Here is an 18,837-nt window from a genome sequence, read left to right on the forward strand (position 1 = left end):
TCTGATATTCCTCGTGGGACTCCAATTGCGTCTAAATAGACATGAGAGTCGAAAGACCCATAAGGGGCTTCTCTCGCTTTATGATGTCTTATTATTATTATTATTTTTCCTTCTGGTTGATGAAATGCCAGGGTGAAAGGGATAGCCAATTGGACTAAAGTACAAGTGCCACTCCAGTTATTCAGCAGAGTGCCTAGTAAAGGTCCACCACAATACCACCACACATCTGCTCAGGGATGAACAAGGGCTGACTGATTGATAAACTCTTGAAAATTCTTAAGCTCACTGCATCCTTTCAAGTCTCCAAGGAATGCTAAGTTTCCTCTCTGTTGTGAAAGACACGAAGTGAACTTAGTGTTGGGAGACAGAAGCTGGATGGCCCTCGGGGGCTGACCCACAGGGACTCTGGGATGTAGCAGAGAGAGCTTGGCATGACTTATTACTCCAGGCTGTAGAATCCTGGAAAAGAGCTATCATGCAGCCTACGCCTGGTCGACTGGGGGACCACCGTAGTGGAAGGGGGACAATCTGGGCCTCTGGCCTGCCATGTGCACAAGCATAACAATTGCTTTTGCTTAATGTGCAGATGGAATATTTGATCCATTTTAACCAGGCATTTGCATCTTGGTATCCTGTCTTAATTGCTAAAGTTTGTTTTAAGTCTTTAACTTCTATGATCCTCTAGTAAAATGAACGTATGGTTTTAGGGAAATTACAAAAACCAGTTGGGGCAGTCCATCCTTGCTCTTTAGCGGTCCACAGAATGTTGGACCAACTATGGCATGAAAGCCGTACATCGGGGGACAACACTCCTTGTTGGCACTGGGGTCTTTATCGAAATCTCCCCAGATTAAATGGTACTAGTTTACTAATGCCTAGTCTGAGGAGAGTCAGGAGGGACAGAAGTACTTTTCTGAAGTAGAAAGCTGTCTTTGACTTGGCAGGTCCTCACAGGGTGTAACAAAGTAAGCATTAAATGCAATAATTTGAGGTGAAATTGACTTGGTTATATTAATAACTAGATGGTCAGCAATAGAATGAGGAAAGAAGAAAGAGTAATAGAATAGATTAAAAGAGTTAAATTTTTCTTAGCTTTCGTTTGGTAGGGTTTTCCCCTGGGACTATGGCCCACGACTCTGGAGGGGGTGGCACTCTCTTGACTCGGGTGTGATGAGTCCAGCCTGGTTTTTTTTGTTTTGCTTTGTTTTGTTTTTTGTCTTTTTTTTTTTTTTTTTTTTTTTTTTGCTGTACAAACAGCAGTCTTGGTGGTTAGCAGCACAGGGTAGGATCCTTCCCAGGCTGGCTTGAGTTTTTCTTCTTTCCACCTTTCGATGAGAATGTGATCTTCAGGCTGGTGTTGGTTTACCGGAAATTCTAAGGGTGGTACATGTGCTAAAAGACTTTTAGTTTGTTTTTTGTTTTTGTTTTTTTTCTTTTGCGAGAAAGGAAAGTGGAAGATAAATCAAGTAAATAATTTTTAAGAAACTGACCTTTTGTTTTAAATGTGGGGACCTTGGCAGTGGACTTTATAGTCCTTAGTGTCTTTTTATTGAGAAATTTCCTTTAGCACCTATTTTTACTAGTTTTTAAACCAAAGAAAGTCAAATACCATTTTACATTTAACAATGCTTCTTGTATGATTTTTATACCAGATAAGCTAAATTTTATCTTCATATTAGTGTGTTATTAATGTTAAACCTAATTTTAATAAAACCTTGCGGACATATTTATTTAATTTTCAATGTTTGACCATAAGGTAAGATTTTATAGACTCTTTTTAATCTTTTATAATTCTTGCTAAAGAGCAGGTTGGTGCTTTAAGAAAAAGCTGTTATGCTTTTACTTTAATGTACAGTTCACAGAAAAACTGGATGATACTTCTTTAACTTTAGCTAATATGTTTACACACAGAATGTTCTTTACAATTAACGTTTTAAACCTTGCTTAAACCTTCAAAACAGCAATTTTTAACTTTTCAATGTAGGTAAAAATGTACATTCTTACGCCTCCTTATAATCCTTTTACCAAAGGTATATTTTGCTTTTCTTATACACCTTGTGCATAAACTGTTTTGTTTTGTTTTGTTTTGTTTCGTTTCAATAGTTTTACATTCAGGAGACCTAGTTACTTTTAAATTATAAAATATTTTTTGAATAAATTCTTTTTTTAACACACTTTTTTTATAACCTTTTTTTTTCTTAACTACTTGTATATCTCTCTTTCTTTCTTCCTCTCTTTGACTTTGTCTCTCTCTGACTTTCCTTTTGCCTCTGTCTCTTCCTCTCTCTGCCTCTGTCTTTCTCTCTCTGCTTGACTCCCTCTTTGTCTTTCTCTTCCTCTCCGTCTCTTCCTCTCTCTCTCTTTGCCTCTTTTCCTCTCTGTCTCTTTCCTTTCTCTCTCTCTGCTGGTCTTTCCTTGCCTCTGCCAGCTGCTTATGCTACTGTTCTCTCAACCGCCGTGTGTTGGGGGCAGGGGATCTAAAACAAGCTGGTCTGGGTTCCCTGGCTTACAGGTTACCTTGTGCCATATCTTTGAAACAAGGGACCTGTCCAGGCTTCATTCTAATGGCCAACCTACCTCTAATGCTGGCCAGTCTATCTTACACAAAGTTTTAAGTTTTCCTGGTGTCACAGTACACCACAGTCTCCCTTAAATCCTTTTTTTGAAAATTTTCAACATAGTTCCTAGTAGGGTGGGCTTACTTTGTGCCTCAGACATGTTTCCTCTAGACAAAACACCACGCTCACACCACATGCACACCACAAAACAAAGAACGGGTAAAAAGGGCACACGCACACTTTTGTAGTTTATACCAAACAAAAATCAAAACCAAAATCAGAGTATCCAGAAATCCAAGCCAGGTCAAAACCAAAACCAAAGTATCAAGCAATCCAAGTCAAGTCAAAAACAAAAACCAAAGTGCCAGTACAGGCACACTCTGGGTGATCAGGCCACGCTTCCACTCAAATGGAGTAGACAAGTTCCCAAGACTGGTCTTGTCAAGCAGTTCAAACCAAATCAAAACCAAAACCAAAGTGCCGGTAAAGGCACACCATGGGTGATCAGGCCAGGCTTCCACTCAAACAGAGTGGGCAAGTTTCAAAGACTAGTCTTACCAAGTTTTAGATGTCCAGACTCCAAGTGCCTGTTCCTTCCCAGTGTTCAGCCACCATGCTGATCCTCCATGGAGGCCTGCCACGCACTGCTCTGGTGAAGCGTCCCACCGGGGGAAATGCCTACCCGGGAACGCTCTCAGGATCCGCGTCGCTCGGGCTGGTCAGAGTCCCCAGCAGGGATGTTCCACAGGGCAGGCTTAAGCCGCCTAAGGAGTTGCCTCCACCATCCACCATTCACCTCGCTTCCCGGTCAGGGAACCAAGAAATGTAGCAGGACGAGCAGCAGACAAAACTCCTCCGACACGGAGTTAAAGAAGGAAGGGGTTTATTCGGCCGGGAGGATCAGCAAGATTTCTGTCTCAAGAGTCGAGCTCCCCGAGTGAGCAATTCCTGTCCCTTTTAAGGGCTCACAGCTCTAAGGGGGTGCATGTGATAGGGTCGTGACTGATTGAGCAAGCAGGGGGTATGTGACTGGGGGCTGCATGCACCGGTAATTAGATCGGAACAAAACAAGATAGGAATTTTCACAGTGCATTTCTGTACAATGTCTGTAATCTATAGATAACAGAACCAATTAGGTCAGAGGTCAATGCTTAACTACCAGGCCCAGGGTGCGGCGCCGGGCTGTCTGCCTGTGGATTTCACTTCTGCCTTTTAGTTTTTACTTCTTCTTTCTTTGGAGGCAGAAACTGGGCATAAGACAATATGAGGGGTGGTCTCCTCCTTTAAGGTGATTAAAAAGTTTTGTTGCTCACACAAAGCCTGTTTGGTGGTCCTCACACAGACGCGCAGGACACTGAGCTTATACTGATCTTGGTAAGGGAGTACTCCCTCCACAGAATCTTAGAGCATCTCAGAGGAGGGAGAACGAAGTTGGGCTATTTATTGGGACTCTGAGTCAGTTTAAGGCAGATCTTATCCAAAGCAGTGCTTAATTAAGACTCTGTAAGGATTATGACTTAATAGTTTAAGATTTGTGGTGACAGCAAAGTGAAGATGTAAAGACAAGGTTTTCAAAGAGTCTTGGGTTCAAGCAGTCTTGGGGTTTCAACTGTAGTTTTGATACGGCTCCCAAGACTGGAGGAACAAATTGATGCTTTTCATGAAGAGTTGATGGCCTTTTAGGACATTGCTGAAATGAATGATAATATCATTCACAACTTTTATCTTCTTCAGCAAGAGTTTCCTAGAATAGTAAAGCTATGTTAATGAAATCTAGAATAACAAAGGCCTGTAAACATACACAGTAAGCTATGTGAGTGTATACAGTTTCGGTTCTCACTGACAAAAAGAAATTTGAGCTCATTCTCAAAGGAGTGAGGGAATGAGTCATGCCACATACATTTGAAAGCAGAGTTCCAAGCCAGGCCCAAGTCCAGCTTTTGCAGGTCCTGTGGCAAGGTTATAGATGAATGCCTACTATATGCCCAAATATTTAATTGTTGGAAATCAAGTTAGCAAACTTTTTTTTTCTTAGAGATGAGGTCTCACTATGTTGACCAGGCTGGTCTCGAACTCCTGGCCTCAAAGAATCCTCCCATCTCAGCCTCCCAAGTGCTGGGATTACAGACATGAGTCACTGCACCTGACCTAGTAAACTCTTAAATAAAATGTTAGCCAGGTGGGGTGGCATGTGCCTCTAGTCCCCCCTACTCCAGAAGCTAACGCAGGAGGATCCCTTGGGCTCAGAAGTTCAAGGCTACAGTAAGCTATGTTTGTTCCACTGCACTCCAGCCAAGATGACAGAGCGAAACCCCGACTCTAAAACAAAGCAAAGCAAAACAAAATACCCAATCAACACCCTCCAATAAAACAAAATAAACGAGTTAGTTGAAAAATAAATAAATAAAATAAAATGTTTTAGGCGCCTACCTTGATAAATATAACTTTACAGTGACTAAGTAAAAAAATGTAAAGCTATGCTTTTCATGTGCCTGAAAAACATCAAAAACAAAATATATTCACACATGTGTGTATATCTGAGTATTCCATTGATGTGTGGTTGAATAATAAAATAAGGATACATACACCATATAAATCATTTTATAGTATACTTATTTCATAAAATTTTATTTATTTGCCTTCATTTGAGGAAAATCATGAATTCAATTCTTATAATAAAGATTTTCACATATTTTGTTTTTCTATTGACAACAGTGAGGAAAATCATGAATTCATTTGAGGAAAATCATGAATTCAATTCTTATAATAAAGATTTTCACATATTTTGTTTTTCTATTGACAACAGTGACCTAAAGATACACTGTCATATATGGTACATGCTGAGCACTTGAAGTGTGTGGCCTGTCCAAATTGACATGTGTTGCAAGTATAAAATACGTACCTATTCCAAGACTAAATATTTTTAAAAAAGCAAACGATCTCATTAATAATTTTATATTGAATACATATTTAAATGGCAATGATTTTAATATACTAGTAAATAAAATATATTATTAAAATTAATTTTACTTTTTTTACTTCTTTCATGTGACCATTAGAGCACTTAGAATCACTATGTGGCTCACGTTTGTGAGTCATGTTATATTTCTTTTTTTTTTTCAGCTTTATTGAAGTACAATTGACAAATAAAAATTATATCTATTTAACATGTTCAACAGTTGATTTGATATACATATACTTTGTGTAATAATTACCAAAATCAAATTAATTAACACATCCATCACCATATATATGTACTCTGTGTGTGTGTGTGTGTGTGAGAGAGATAAGAACACTTAAGGCTTGCTCTCTTGGCAAATTTTAAGTAAACAATATGGTTATTATTATCTATAGTTATCATGCTATACAGTAGATCCCCAAAATTTACTCATGTTATAAATGAAAGTTTGTAACCTTTGACCAACATCTCCCATTTTCACCACTCCACAGCAGCTGGTAGTCACTGCTCTACTCTCGTCTTCAATTAGATTGACTTTTAGACTCCACATATAAATGAGATCATACAATATTTGTGTGAGTCTGGCTCGTTTCGCTTAACATAATGTCCTCCAAGTTCATCCATGTTGTCAAAAATGGCAGAATTTCCTCCTTTTCAAGCCTGACTAATATTTCACAGTGTATGTGTGTGTGTGTGATTTTCTTTATCCATTTAGCTGTCAATTAACACTTAGATTGTTTCCACATTGATTGTGATATGAACAATGAAATGAACAAGCAGGTGCAGATATCACTTCGAGATACTGATTTTATTTCCTTTTTGTCTGTTTTTTAGGGATGAGGTCTCACTCTTTCACCCAGGTTGGACTACAGTGGCACAATCACAGCTCGCTGCAGCCTCAAACTCCTGGGCTTAAGTGATCCTGATGCCTCAGCCTTTCAAAGTGCTCAGATTTGAGGAATAAGCCACCATGCCTTGCCTCTATTTTTAATTTTTTCAGAACTCTCTATAGTTTTTTGCCTAATGGCTATATCAATTTACATTCCCATCAACAGTATACAAAGGTTTCCTTTTCTCCACAGCCTCATCAACACTTGTTGTCTCTCACCTTTTTGATAATAGCTATCCTAAACAGGTGCGAGGCAATATCTCATTGTGGTTTTGATTTGCATTTTCCTGATGATTAGTGATGTTGAGCGCCTTTTCATAAGTTGTCCATTAGTATGTTTTCCTTGGAAAAATGTCTTTTAGGTCCTTTGCCCGTCTTTTAATCAGATTATTTGGGTTTTTGTTTTGTTTTTGTTGCTATTGAGTTGTATGAATTTCTTTTGTATGAATATATTTTGGATGTTAGCCAGATTAATGGTTTGCAAATATTTTCTCTCATTCTGTAGATTATCTTTTCATTTAGTTGTTTTCTTTGCTGCGTTTTCTTTGCTTTTCAGTTTGATGTAGCCCCATGTGTTTTTGTTGTTGTTGTTGGGGGTTTTTCTTTGAGACATAGTTTCACTCTTGTTGCCCAGGCTGGAGTGCAATGGCATGGTCTTTGCTCACTGCAACCTCTACCTCCAGGGTTCAAGCAATTTCCACACCTCAGCCTCTCAAGTAGCTGGGATTACAGGTGCCTACCACCACATCTGGTTATTTTTTTTTTATTTTTTTTTTTTTTGTAGAGATAGGAGTCTCACTATGTTGCCCAGGCTGGTCTCAAACTCCTGGGCTCAAGTGATCCTCTCACCTTGGCCTTCCTAAGTCCTAGGATTACTGCACCTGGCTAAATTTTTAGTTATATGAAATTGTAATTATTAATATTAATTAATTTTAATATTTTTAAATTTAAAATTTAAGTTAAATTTTTTTAATTTTAAAAGAATTTTTTAATTAAAATAAAAATACCCTCTTTTGGTCCCCTCCCTTTGTATGGGAGCTCTGTTTCCACTCTATTAAATCTTGCAACTGCACTCTCTTCTGTTACGTGTTTGTTATGGCTCAAGCTAAGCTTTTGCTCGCTGTCCACCACTGCTGTTTGCCGCATCACAGACATCCCCCCGACTTCCATCCCTCCAGATCTGGCAGGGTGTCTGCTGTGCTCCTAATCCAGCAAGGCGCCCATTGCCGCTCCTGATCAGGCTAGAGGCCTGTCATTGTTCCTGCATGGCTAAGTGCCCGGGTTCATCCTAATCGAGCTGAACACTAGTCACTGGGTTCCACGGTTCTCTTCCATGACCCACAGCTTCTAATAGAGCTATAACACTCACTGCATGGCCCCAGATTCCATTCCTTGGAATCCATGAGGCCAAGAATCCCAGGTCAGAGAACACGAGGCTTGCCACCGTCTTGGAAGTGGCCTGCCATCATCTTGGAAGTGGCCTGCCACCATCTTGGAAGTGGCCTGCCATCATCTTGGAAGTGGCCTGCCATCATCTTGGAAGTGGCCTGCCACTGTCTTGGGAGCTCTGGGAGCAAGGACCCCCTGGTAACATTTTGGTGACCATGAAAGGACCTCCAAAAGCGATGGGAAACATTCCCCCCAAGGCAAAAACACCCCTAAGATGTATTCTGGAGAACTGGGACCAATTTGACCCTCAGACGCTAAGAAAGATATGACTTATATTCTTCTGCAGTACCACCTGGCCATGATATCCTCTTCAAGAGGGAGAAACTGACCGCCTGAGGGAAGTATAAATTATAACACCATCTTACGGCTAGACCTCTTCTGTAGAAAAGAAGGCAAATGGAGTGAATTGCCATATGTACAAACTTTCTTTTCATTAAGAGACAACTCGCAATTATGTAAAAAGTGTGATTTATGCCCTACAGGAAGCCTTCAGAGTCTACCTCCCTACCCCAGTGTCCCCCTGACTCCTTCTCCAACTAATAAGGACCCCCTTCAACCCAAATGGTCAAAAAGGAGATAGACAAAGGGGAAAACAATGAACCAGAGAGTGCCAGTATTCCCCGATTATGCCCCCTCCAAGCAGTGGGAGGAGGAGAATTCAGCCCAGCCAGAGTGCATGTACCTTTTTCTCTCTCAGACTTAAAGCAAATTAAAATAGACCCAGGTAAATGCTTAGATAACCCTGATGGCTACACTGATGTTTTGCAAGGGTTAGGACAATCCTTTGATCTGACATGGAGAGATATAATGTTACTGCTAAATCAGACACTAACCCCAAATGAGAGAAGTGCTGCTGTAACTGCAGCCCGAGAGTTTGGCGATCTCTGGTATGTCAGTCAGGTCAATGACAGGATGACAACAGAGGAAAGAGAATGATTCCCCATAGCAGGCAGTTCCCAGTGTAGACCCTCACTGGGACACAGAATCAGAACATGGAGAATGGTGCCGCAGACATTTGCTAACTTGCATGCTAGAAGGACTAAGGCAAACTAGGAAGAAGTCTATGAATTATTCAGTGATGTCCACTATAACACAGGGAAGGGAAGAAAATCCTACTGCCTTTCTGGAGAGACTGAGACATTGAGGAAGAATACCTCCCTGTCACCTGATTCTATTGAAGGCCAACTAATCTTAAAGGATAAGTTTATCACTCAGTCAGCTGCAGACATTAGAAAAAAACTTCAAAAGTCTGTCTTAGGCCCCAAACAAGACTTAGAAACTCTATTGAACTTGGCAACCTTGGTTTTTTATAATAGAGATCAGGAGGAACAGGCAGAATGAGACAAATGGGGGGAAAAAAAGGCCACCGCTTTAGTCATGGCCCTCAGGCAAGTGGACTTTGGGGGCTCTGGAAAAGGGAAAAGCTAGGCAAATCGAATGCCTAATAGGGCTTGCTTCCAGTGCAGTCTACAAGGACACTTTTAAAAAGATTGTCCAAGTAGAAGTAAGCCGCCCCCTCATCCATGCCCCTTATGTCAAGGGAATCACTGGAAGGCCCACTGCCCCAGGGGATGAAGGTCCTCTGAGTCAGAAGCCAGTAACCAGATGATCCAGCAGCAGGACTGAGGGTGCCCGGGACAAGTGCCCGTCCATGACATCACCCTCACAGAGCCCCGGGTATGCTTGACCATTGAAGGCCAGGAGGTTAACTGTCTCCTGGACACTGGCTCGGCCTTCTCAGTCTTACTCTCCTGTCCCAGACAACTGTCCTCCAGATCCATCACTATCCGAGGGTTCCTAGGACAGCCAGTCACTAGATACTTCTCCCAGTCACAAAGCTGTGACTGGGGAGCTTTACTCCTTTCACATGCTTTTCTAATTATGCCTGAAAGTCCCACTCGCTTGTTAGGGAGAGACATTCTAGCAAAAGCAGGGACCATTATACACCCTGACACAGGAGAAGGAACACCCATTTGTTGTCCCCTACTTGAGGAAGGAATTAATCCTGAAGTCTGGGCAACAGAAGGACAATATGGATGAGCAAAGAATGCCCATCCTGTTCAAGTTAAACTGAAGGATTCCGCCTCCTTTCCCTACCAAAGGCAGTACCCCCTTAGACTGAGGCCCAACAAGGACTCCAAAAGATTAAGGACTTAAAAGTCCAAGGCCTAGTAAAACCACACAATAGCCCCTGCAATATTCCAGTTTTAGGATTACAGAAACCCAATGGACAGTGGAGGTTATTGCAGGATCTCAGGATTATCAATGAGGCCGTTGTCCCCCTATACCCCGCTGTACCTAACCCTTATACTCTGCTTTCCCAAATACCAAAGAAAGCAGAGTGGTTTACAGTCCTGGACCTTAATGATGCCTTTTTCTGCATCCCTATACATCCTGACTCTCAATTCTTGCTTGCCTTTGAAGATCCTTTGAACTCAACGTCTCAGCTCACCTGGACTGTTTTACCCCAGGGGTTCAGGGATAGCCCCCATCTATTTAGCCAGGCATTAGTCCAAGACTTGAGCCAATTCTCATACCTGGACACTCCTGTCCATTGGCACGTGGATGATTTACTTTTAGCCACCCGTTCAGAAACCTTGTGCCATCAAGCTACCCAAGAGCTCTTAAATTTCCTCGCTACCTGTGGCTACAAGGTTTCCAAACCAAAGGCTCAGCTCTGCTCACAGCAGGTTAAATACTTAGGGCTAAAATTATCCAAAGGCACCAGGGCCCTCAGTGAAGAACGTATCCAGCCTATACTGGCTTATCCTTATCCCCATACCCTAAAGCAACTAAGAGGGTTCCTTGGCATAACAGGTTTCTGCCGAATATGGATTCCCAGGCACAGTGAAATGGCCAGGCCATTATATCCACTAATTAAGGAAACTCAGAAAGCCAATACCCATTTAGTAAGATGGACACCTGAAGCAGAAGCAGCTTTCCAGGCCCTAAAGAAGGCTCTAACCCAAGCCCCAGTGTTAAGCTTGCCAATGGGGCAAGACTTTTCTTTATATGTCACAGAAAAAACAGGAATGGCTCTAGGAGTCCTTACACAGGTCCAAGGGACGAGTTTGCAACCTGTGGCATACCTGAGTAGGAAAATTGATGCAGTGGCAAAGGGTTGGCTTCATTGTTTATGGGTAGTGGTGGCAGAAGCAGTCTTAGCATCTGAAGCAGTTAAAATAATACAGGGAAGAGATCTTACTGTGTGAACATCTCATGATGTGAACAGCATACTCACTGCTAAAGGAAACTTGCGGCGGTCAGACAACCGTTTACTTAAATATCAGGCTCTATAATTTGAAGGACCAGTGCTATGACTGAGCACTTGTGCAGCTCTTAACCCAGCCACATTTCTTCCAGACAAGGAAGAAAAGATAGAACATAACTGTCAACAAGTAATTGCTCAAACCTACGCCACTCGAGGGGACCTTTTAGAGGTTCCCTTGACTGATCCCGAACTCAACTTGTACACTGATGGAAGCTCCTTTGTAGAAAAAGGACTTCAAAAAGCAGGGTGTGCTGTGTTCAGTGACAATGGAATACTTGAAAGTAATCCCCGCACTCCAGGAACTAGTGCTCAGCTGGCAGAACTAATAGCCTTCACTCGGGCACTAGAATTAGGAGAAGGAAAAAGGGTAAATATATAAACAGACTCCAAGTATGCTTACCTCGTCCTCCATGTGCACACAGCAATATGGAGAGAAAAGGAATTCCTAACTTCCGAGGGAACACCTATCAAACCTCAAGAAGCCATTAGGAGATTATTATTGGCTGTACAGAAACCTAAAGAGGTGGCAGTCTTACACTGCTGGGGTCATCAGAAAGGAAAGGGAAATGAAAGGGAACCGCCAAGTGGATATTGAAGCCAAAAGAGCCACAAGGCGGGACCCTCCATTAGAAATGCTTATAGAAGGACCCGTAGTATGGGGTAATCCCCTCCGGGAAACCAAGCCCCAGTACTCAGAAAAAGAAATAGAATGGGGAACTTCACGAGGACATAGTTTCCTCCCCTCAGGATGGCTAGCCACCGAAGAAGGAAAAATACTTTTGCCTGCAGCTAACCAATGGAAATTACTTAAAACCCTTCACCAAACCTTTCTCTTAGGCATTGATAGCACCCATCAGATGGCCAAATTATTATTTACTGGATCAGGCCTTTTCAAAACTATCAAGCAGATAGTCAGGGCCTGTGAAGTGTGCCAAAGACATACTCCCCTGCCTTATCACCAAGTTCCTTCAGGAGAACAAAGAACAGGCCATTACACAGGAGAAGACTGGCAACTAGATTTTACCCACATGCCCAAATCTCAGGGATTTCAGTATCTACTAGTCTGGGTAGATACTTTCACTGGCTGGGCAGCGGCCTTCCCCTGTAGGACAGAAAAGTCCCAAGAGGTAATAAAGGCATTAGTTCATGAAATAATTCCCAGATTCAGACTTCCCTGAGGTTTACAGAGTGACAATGGCCCTGCTTTCAAGGCTACAGTAACTTAGGGAGTATCCCAGGTGTTAGGTATACAATATCACTTACGCTGTGCCTGGAGGCCACAGTCCTCACGAAAGGTCAAGAAAATGAACGAAACACTCAAACGACATCTAAAAAAGCTAACCCAGGAAACCCACCTCTCATGGCCTGCTCTGTTGCCTATAACCTTACTAAGAATCAGAAACTCTCCCCAAAAAGCAGGACTTAACCCATACGAAATGCTGTATGGACTGCCCTTCCTAACCTTATGTTTGACCAAGAGATGGCCAACTTAGTTGCAGACCTCACCTCCTTAGCCAAATATCAACAAGTTCCTAAAACATTACAAGGAGCCTGTCCCCGAGAAGAGGGAAAGGAACTATTCCACCCTGGTGACATAGTATTAGTCAAGTCCCTTCCCTCTAATTCCGCATCCCTAGACACACCCTGGGAAGGACCCTACCCAGTCATTTTATCTACCCCAACTGCGGTTAAAGTGGCTGGAGTGGAGTCTTGGATACATCACACTCGAGTTAAACCCTGGATACTGCCAAAGGAACCCGAAAATCCAGGAGACAACGCTAGCTATTCCTGTGAACTTCTAGAGGATCTGCGCCTGCTCTTCAAGCGACAACCGGGAGGAAAGTAACTAAAATCATAAATCCCCATGATCCTCCCTTATCGTATTTTTCTCCTCACTGTTCTCTTACCCTCTTCCACTCTCACTGCACCCCCTCCGTGCCGTTGTACGACCAGTAGCTCCCCTCACCAAGAGTTTCTATGGAGAATGCAGCTTCCCATAAATATTGATGCCCCATTATACAGCAGCTTATCTAAGGGAAAACCCACCTTCACTGCCCACACCCATATGCCCCACAACTGCTATAACTCTGCCACTCTTTGCATGCATGCGAATACTCATTATTGGACAGAGAAAATGATTAATCCTAGTTGTCCTGGAGGACTTGGAGCCACTCTCTGTTGGACTTACTTCACCCATACCGGTATGTCTGATGGGGGTGGAGTACAAGATCAGGCAAGAGAAAAACACATAAAGGAAGTAATCTCCCAACTGACCCGGGTAAATAGCACCCCGAGCCCCTACAAAGGACTAGATCTCTCAAAACTACATGAAACCCTCCGTACCCATACTTGCCTAGTAACCCTCACTGGGCTCCATGAAGTCTCGGCCCAAAACCCTACTAACTGTTGGATGTGCCTCCCCCTGCACTTCAGGCCATACATTTCAATTGCTGTACCTCAACAATGGAACAACTTCAGCACAGATATAAACACCACTTCCATTTTAGTAGGACTTCTTGTCTCCAATCTGGAAATAACTCATACCTCAAACTTCACCCATGTAAAATTTAGCAATACTACAGACACAACCAACTCCCAATGCAATCAGGTGGGTAACTCCTCCCACACGAATAGTCTGCCTACCCTCAGGAATATTTTTTGTCCGTGGTACCTCAGATTATCGTTGTTTGAATGGCTCTTCAGAATCTATGTGCTTCCTCTCATTCTTAGTGCCCCCTATGGCCATCTACACTGAACAGGATTTATACAATCATGTTGTACCTAAGACCCGCAACAAAAGAGTACCCATTCCTCCTTTTGTTATCAGAGCAGGAGTGCTAGGTGGACTAGGTAGTGGCATTGGCGGTATCACAACCTCTACTCAGTTCTACAAACTATCTCAAGAACTAAATGGTGACATGGAATGGGTCGCCGACTCCCTAGTCACCTTGCAATTTCAACTTAACCCCCTAGCAGCAGTAGTCCTTCAAAATCAAAGAGCTTTAGACTTGGTAACCACCGAAAGACGGGGAACCTGTTTATTTTTAGGGGAAGAATGCTATTATTACATCAATCAATCCAGAATCATCACCAAGAAATTTAAAGAAATTCAAGATCGAATACAATGTAGAGCAGAGGAGCTTCAAAACACTGGACCCTGGGGCCTCCTCAGCCAATAGATGCCCTGAATTCTCCCCTTCTTAGGACCTCTAGCAACTATAATATTGTTACTCCTCTTTGGACCCTGTATCTTTAACCTCCTTGTTAAGTTTGTCTCTTCCAGAATCGAAGCTGTAAAGCTACAAATGTTCTTCAAATGAAGCCCCAGAGTCAGTCCATGACTAAAATCTACCATGGACCCTGGACCGGCCTACTAGTCCATGCTTCGATGTTAATGACATCAAAGGTACCCCTCCCAAAGAAATCTCAACTGCACAACCCCTACTACACCCCAGTTCAGCAGGAAGCAGTTAGAGCGGTCATCGGCCAACCTCCCTAAGAGCACTTGGGTTTTCCTGTTGAGAGGGGGGACTGAGAGACAGGACCAGCTGGATTTCCTAGGCTGGCTAAGAATCCCTAAGCCTACCTGAGAAGGTGACCGCTTCCACCTTTAAACATGGGGCTTGCAACTTAGCTCACACCCAACCAATCAGATAGTAAAGAGAGCTCACTAAAATGCAAATGAGGCAAAAACAGGAGGTAAAGAAATAGCCAATCATCTATTGCCTGAGAGAACAGCAGGAGGGACAATGATAGGAATATAAACCCAAGCATTCGAGCCGGCAATGGCTACCCTCTTTGGGTCCCCTACCTTTGTATGAGAGCTCTGTTTCCACTCTATTAAATCTTGCAACTGCAAAAAAAAAAAAAAAAAAAAAAAAAATTAAGAAGAATTAGTTTTAATTCTTATTAAATTTCTAAGAAAAACATATTCACAATTCCAGATTTCAAAGTCCATCTCATCAGTTTTACCTCCTACCACAGTCATTTTTCTTTCTCTTCATTAACACAAAGATCACTTTGTGATTCCTTCAATATGAGCTGGTATTATTTATTCCAACCCTGTGTTACGTCTTTTTTGCTCATTTTACTTTATAGACATTTCTCCCTCAAAAGTCTCAAATAATTTTCTATTAAATAAGTTGAATGACCTCTTTGTGGCATTCTTACCACTCCACCTTTCTGCAGCATTCAGCTGAGTTAAACTCACTCCTTTGAAAGTATCTCCCCAATCTATGACACTCTGGTGTCCTCATTTTCCTCCTACAACTAGCCCCCAATCTTCAGCGGACCCTCTAAAATTGGCATTTGATGAAGTTCCCCTAAGTCCTTTTAAAACCTCATTGCTCTTCTGGAGAAGGTTTCAGCTGCTGTTTATTTGCAGTGACTCACAACCTGTATCTCACTAACAAGTTCCAAATACAACTTTATTTTTCTTCACACATTTGTGTGTCATTCTTGTGCTGGGGCCATGCCAATTTTCTCTGTATCGTTCCAACTTCAGTACATGCACTGCTGAAGTGAGCACCCAAATATAAATTTTTAACTCAACATTACCAATCCGTTCTTGCTTCTGAAAAACCAGCTCTCTTTCCTGTATTCTCTGCCTAACTAAACTTATGGCAAAAGAATCCTTTCAGTGACTCAGGCTGGAGGCAGGTGGAATGCCTGCCTTTCCCTTACTTCCCACATCTAATCAATAGCCTCACCCTGTCGATCCTATCTACCCAGTGATACTGGACTCCTTTGCATTCATTTCCAGGGCTCCTGTTCAATTTCTCCTAAATGGGTTATCGCTTTTTAATCTTGGTCAACTTGATAGGATAAAAAATGGTATCTCTTCATTGTTTTAATTTTAACTTCCTGACTTTCTAGTTATATGTTGTAACCTATCTCATTTCTCCTCTGCCCAGTTTTACTCTAGTTTTTGCTGTGATAGCCAGACTTTAAGCAAGTGTAATCTGACAGCACCTTGACTTGCCTGCTTTGGAGCTTCCCTGGTGTCACGTAAAGAGGTGCCTGGGGGAAACTGCAGGCCACTGATACGTGTACAAAACTGGAATTGCAAGGTATTAATCCCCATGAGAAAAGTTTTAAGCAGTGGGCACAGAAGTGGGTTAAGTATTTTCTTTTTTTAAGACAGGGTGTCACTCTGTTTCCCAGGCTGAAATGCAGTGGGGTGGTCACAGCTCACTGCAGCCTCAAACCCTTATGCTCAAGCAATCCTCCCACCTCAGCCTCCTGTGCATCTGGGACAATAGGCACGCACAGCCATGCCCAGCCAACTTGATAAGTATTTTCACAACCTTCCCTCAACAAACAATATTAAGGTGCCTTTTCACTTATAGTGTCTAAAATGGCAGCTACTTGACACGAATAGCCACTGAGCACTTGAAATGTAAATAGTCCAAGTTGACTATGTTATAAATGTAATATAAACACCAGATTCCAAAGGCAATATGAAATGAAAAAGATTTTCTCCTCATCAGAGTACAGCTTTCCTACCTGCCTATTTAGAAATGGCTACTTCTTCCTTAATGGGCCCAATACATGCTTAACAAATCTCAATTGTGTTGACTTACTCTTCAAGTTTGCAAAACTATTTCTGTGTGTGGGGCTTATCAAAAATGTTTTCGGCCGGGCGCAGTTGCTCATGCCTGTAATCCCAGCACTTTGGGAGACCAAGCCAGGTGGATCACCTAAGGTCAGGAGTTGAAGGCCAACCTGACCAACATGGTGAAACCCCATCTCTACTAAAAATACAAAAAATTAGCTGGGCGTGGTGGCGAGTGCTGTAATTCCAGCTACTTGGGAGGCTAAGGCAGGAGAATTGCTTAAACCTGGGAGGTGGAGTTTGCCGTGAGCCGAGATCGCGCCATTGCACTCCATCCTGGACAACAAGAGCGAAACTCCACTTCAAAAAAAAAGAGACTGTTCTCCCAGCCTCAAAATAGATTATGCATACTTTTTCTGCATTCTCATAGATAGCAACCAATTATAACTTTTCAGGCCATTATATTAAAATATTAGCTGAAAACAAATGCTTACTTTTCAACAATACACTCTGCAGTCATCCCTTCTTGAGCTGCACAAATGGCTGTCAGTCATCAGCCTTGACCGTATTCATGTTTTTTGCATCTCAGTTTTATTGGGCAGCTAGTAACTAATGTAGGTGCATAAGGCATAGTAAAAGCTGTAGAACATGTTTGTGTTCTAAAGAAGCTACAATCTAGGCAAGACAGTGATGGGCTTAAAGAACTGGGCTAGCAGAGTATACGAAGACCTTGGTGAGGGCTTTGTTCAGTTATCTTTTCCTCTGAGAAAAGACCTGTACCTTGTATTTAAACAAACAAATAAACAACAACAACAACAAAAACCTGCTAACAGGTACATGATTCTTGCCCTCTTGACCCCTTAGTAGGCCTTAGAGGGGGAAAGTACTCAAGACCAGAAAATAATTCCCTGGGAGAGATGCTTGTGAGTACGCTATTGCTCTTGTAGGTGCCACCCTCCATGCTGAAGAGCTGCAGATGTTTGCTGGCTTGTGTAGATCTCTTGATAATATGTAGTTTCTATCTAGAAATGCTCATTGTTCTAAGGCACCCTGAATTCATCTCTTGAACACAGTGAGAGGATGAATAGTGAGTAAAGTACTTACCACAGTCCTGCATTCTAAAGCTTTCCTGTACATTCAACCCTAAAACAATTCTGATTACAACTGCCAACACAAACATTTACACATTACTTTTAATTGTACTTCCACCAAGTTTACAAAGCATCTTAAATTCATCTTGTTATATCCTAAAGCTTTTCATGCTTTAGGATGTGAATGCTTATTTATTTTCTTATGCTGAGATCAGGAGAACAGTGTGAGAGAGAGATGGATGCTATTGGGAGAGAAGGGGAATTGACCAATAGAGTAAATTGCTCAGAGGCCAAGGGAACAGGGTCAAGGAACAAGGGTAAGTGTCATAGAACAAGTTGTGGAAGGGCCGGTCACAGTGACTCACACCTGTAATCCCAGCACTTTGGGAGGCCAAGGCATGGCGATCACTTGAGGTCAGGAATTTGAGACCACCCTGGCCAACATGGTGAAACCCTGTCTCTAGTAAAAACACGAAAATTAGCCAGGCGTGGTGGTGCACATCTGTAATCCCAGCTACTCGGGAGGCTAAGGCAGGAGAACCGCTTGAATCGGGGAGGTAAAGGTTGCAGTGAGCCAAGATCGCACCACTGCACTCCAGCCTGGATGACAGAGCAAGACTCCATCTCAAAAAAAAAGAAAAAAACAAGTTGTGGAAGATGAGGATGTAGATCCCATCCTAGATGCTACAGATGAGTAAGCGTCAATAAGTTTGTAAGCTCACGGGAAGATACGTGAGAAAAATCACACCCAATTTCTCCATTTTTCAGAACAACTACATGGGCTCCTGAGAGTAAGTATGTTAGGTTAATGCTTGAGGAAGATTTAAAATAGTTATTGAGGAGTAGAATGGAGAAAGTCATATATTTACAGGTGGTAAGGAAAGTTCATAAAGTTAGATGAAGATATTGAGTTTGTTATAGTGGGAATACATGGCCGGGCGCGGTGGCTCACGCCCGTAATCCCAGCACTTTGGGAGGCCGAGGCGGGCAGATCACCGGGTCTGGAGATCGAGACCATCCTGGCTAACACAGTGAAACCACGTCTCTACTAAAAGTACAAAAAAAT

The 18,837-nt window shown here is 42.4% G+C and overlaps 1 non-coding gene across 1 annotated transcript; it reads right to left on the bottom strand.

Moving 5' to 3' along the window:
• Positions 1–15,547: 15,547 nt before the first annotated feature.
• LOC112617670 lies at positions 15,548–15,654 on the bottom strand. The gene has a single exon (XR_003117943.1). It is a non-coding gene; the product is annotated as a U6 spliceosomal RNA (small nuclear RNA).
• Positions 15,655–18,837: the final 3,183 nt, after the last annotated feature.

The sequence above is a fragment of the Theropithecus gelada genome, unplaced genomic scaffold (assembly GCF_003255815.1).
Source record: "Theropithecus gelada isolate Dixy unplaced genomic scaffold, Tgel_1.0 HiC_scaffold_32, whole genome shotgun sequence".
Taxonomy (NCBI): domain Eukaryota; kingdom Metazoa; phylum Chordata; class Mammalia; order Primates; family Cercopithecidae; genus Theropithecus; species Theropithecus gelada.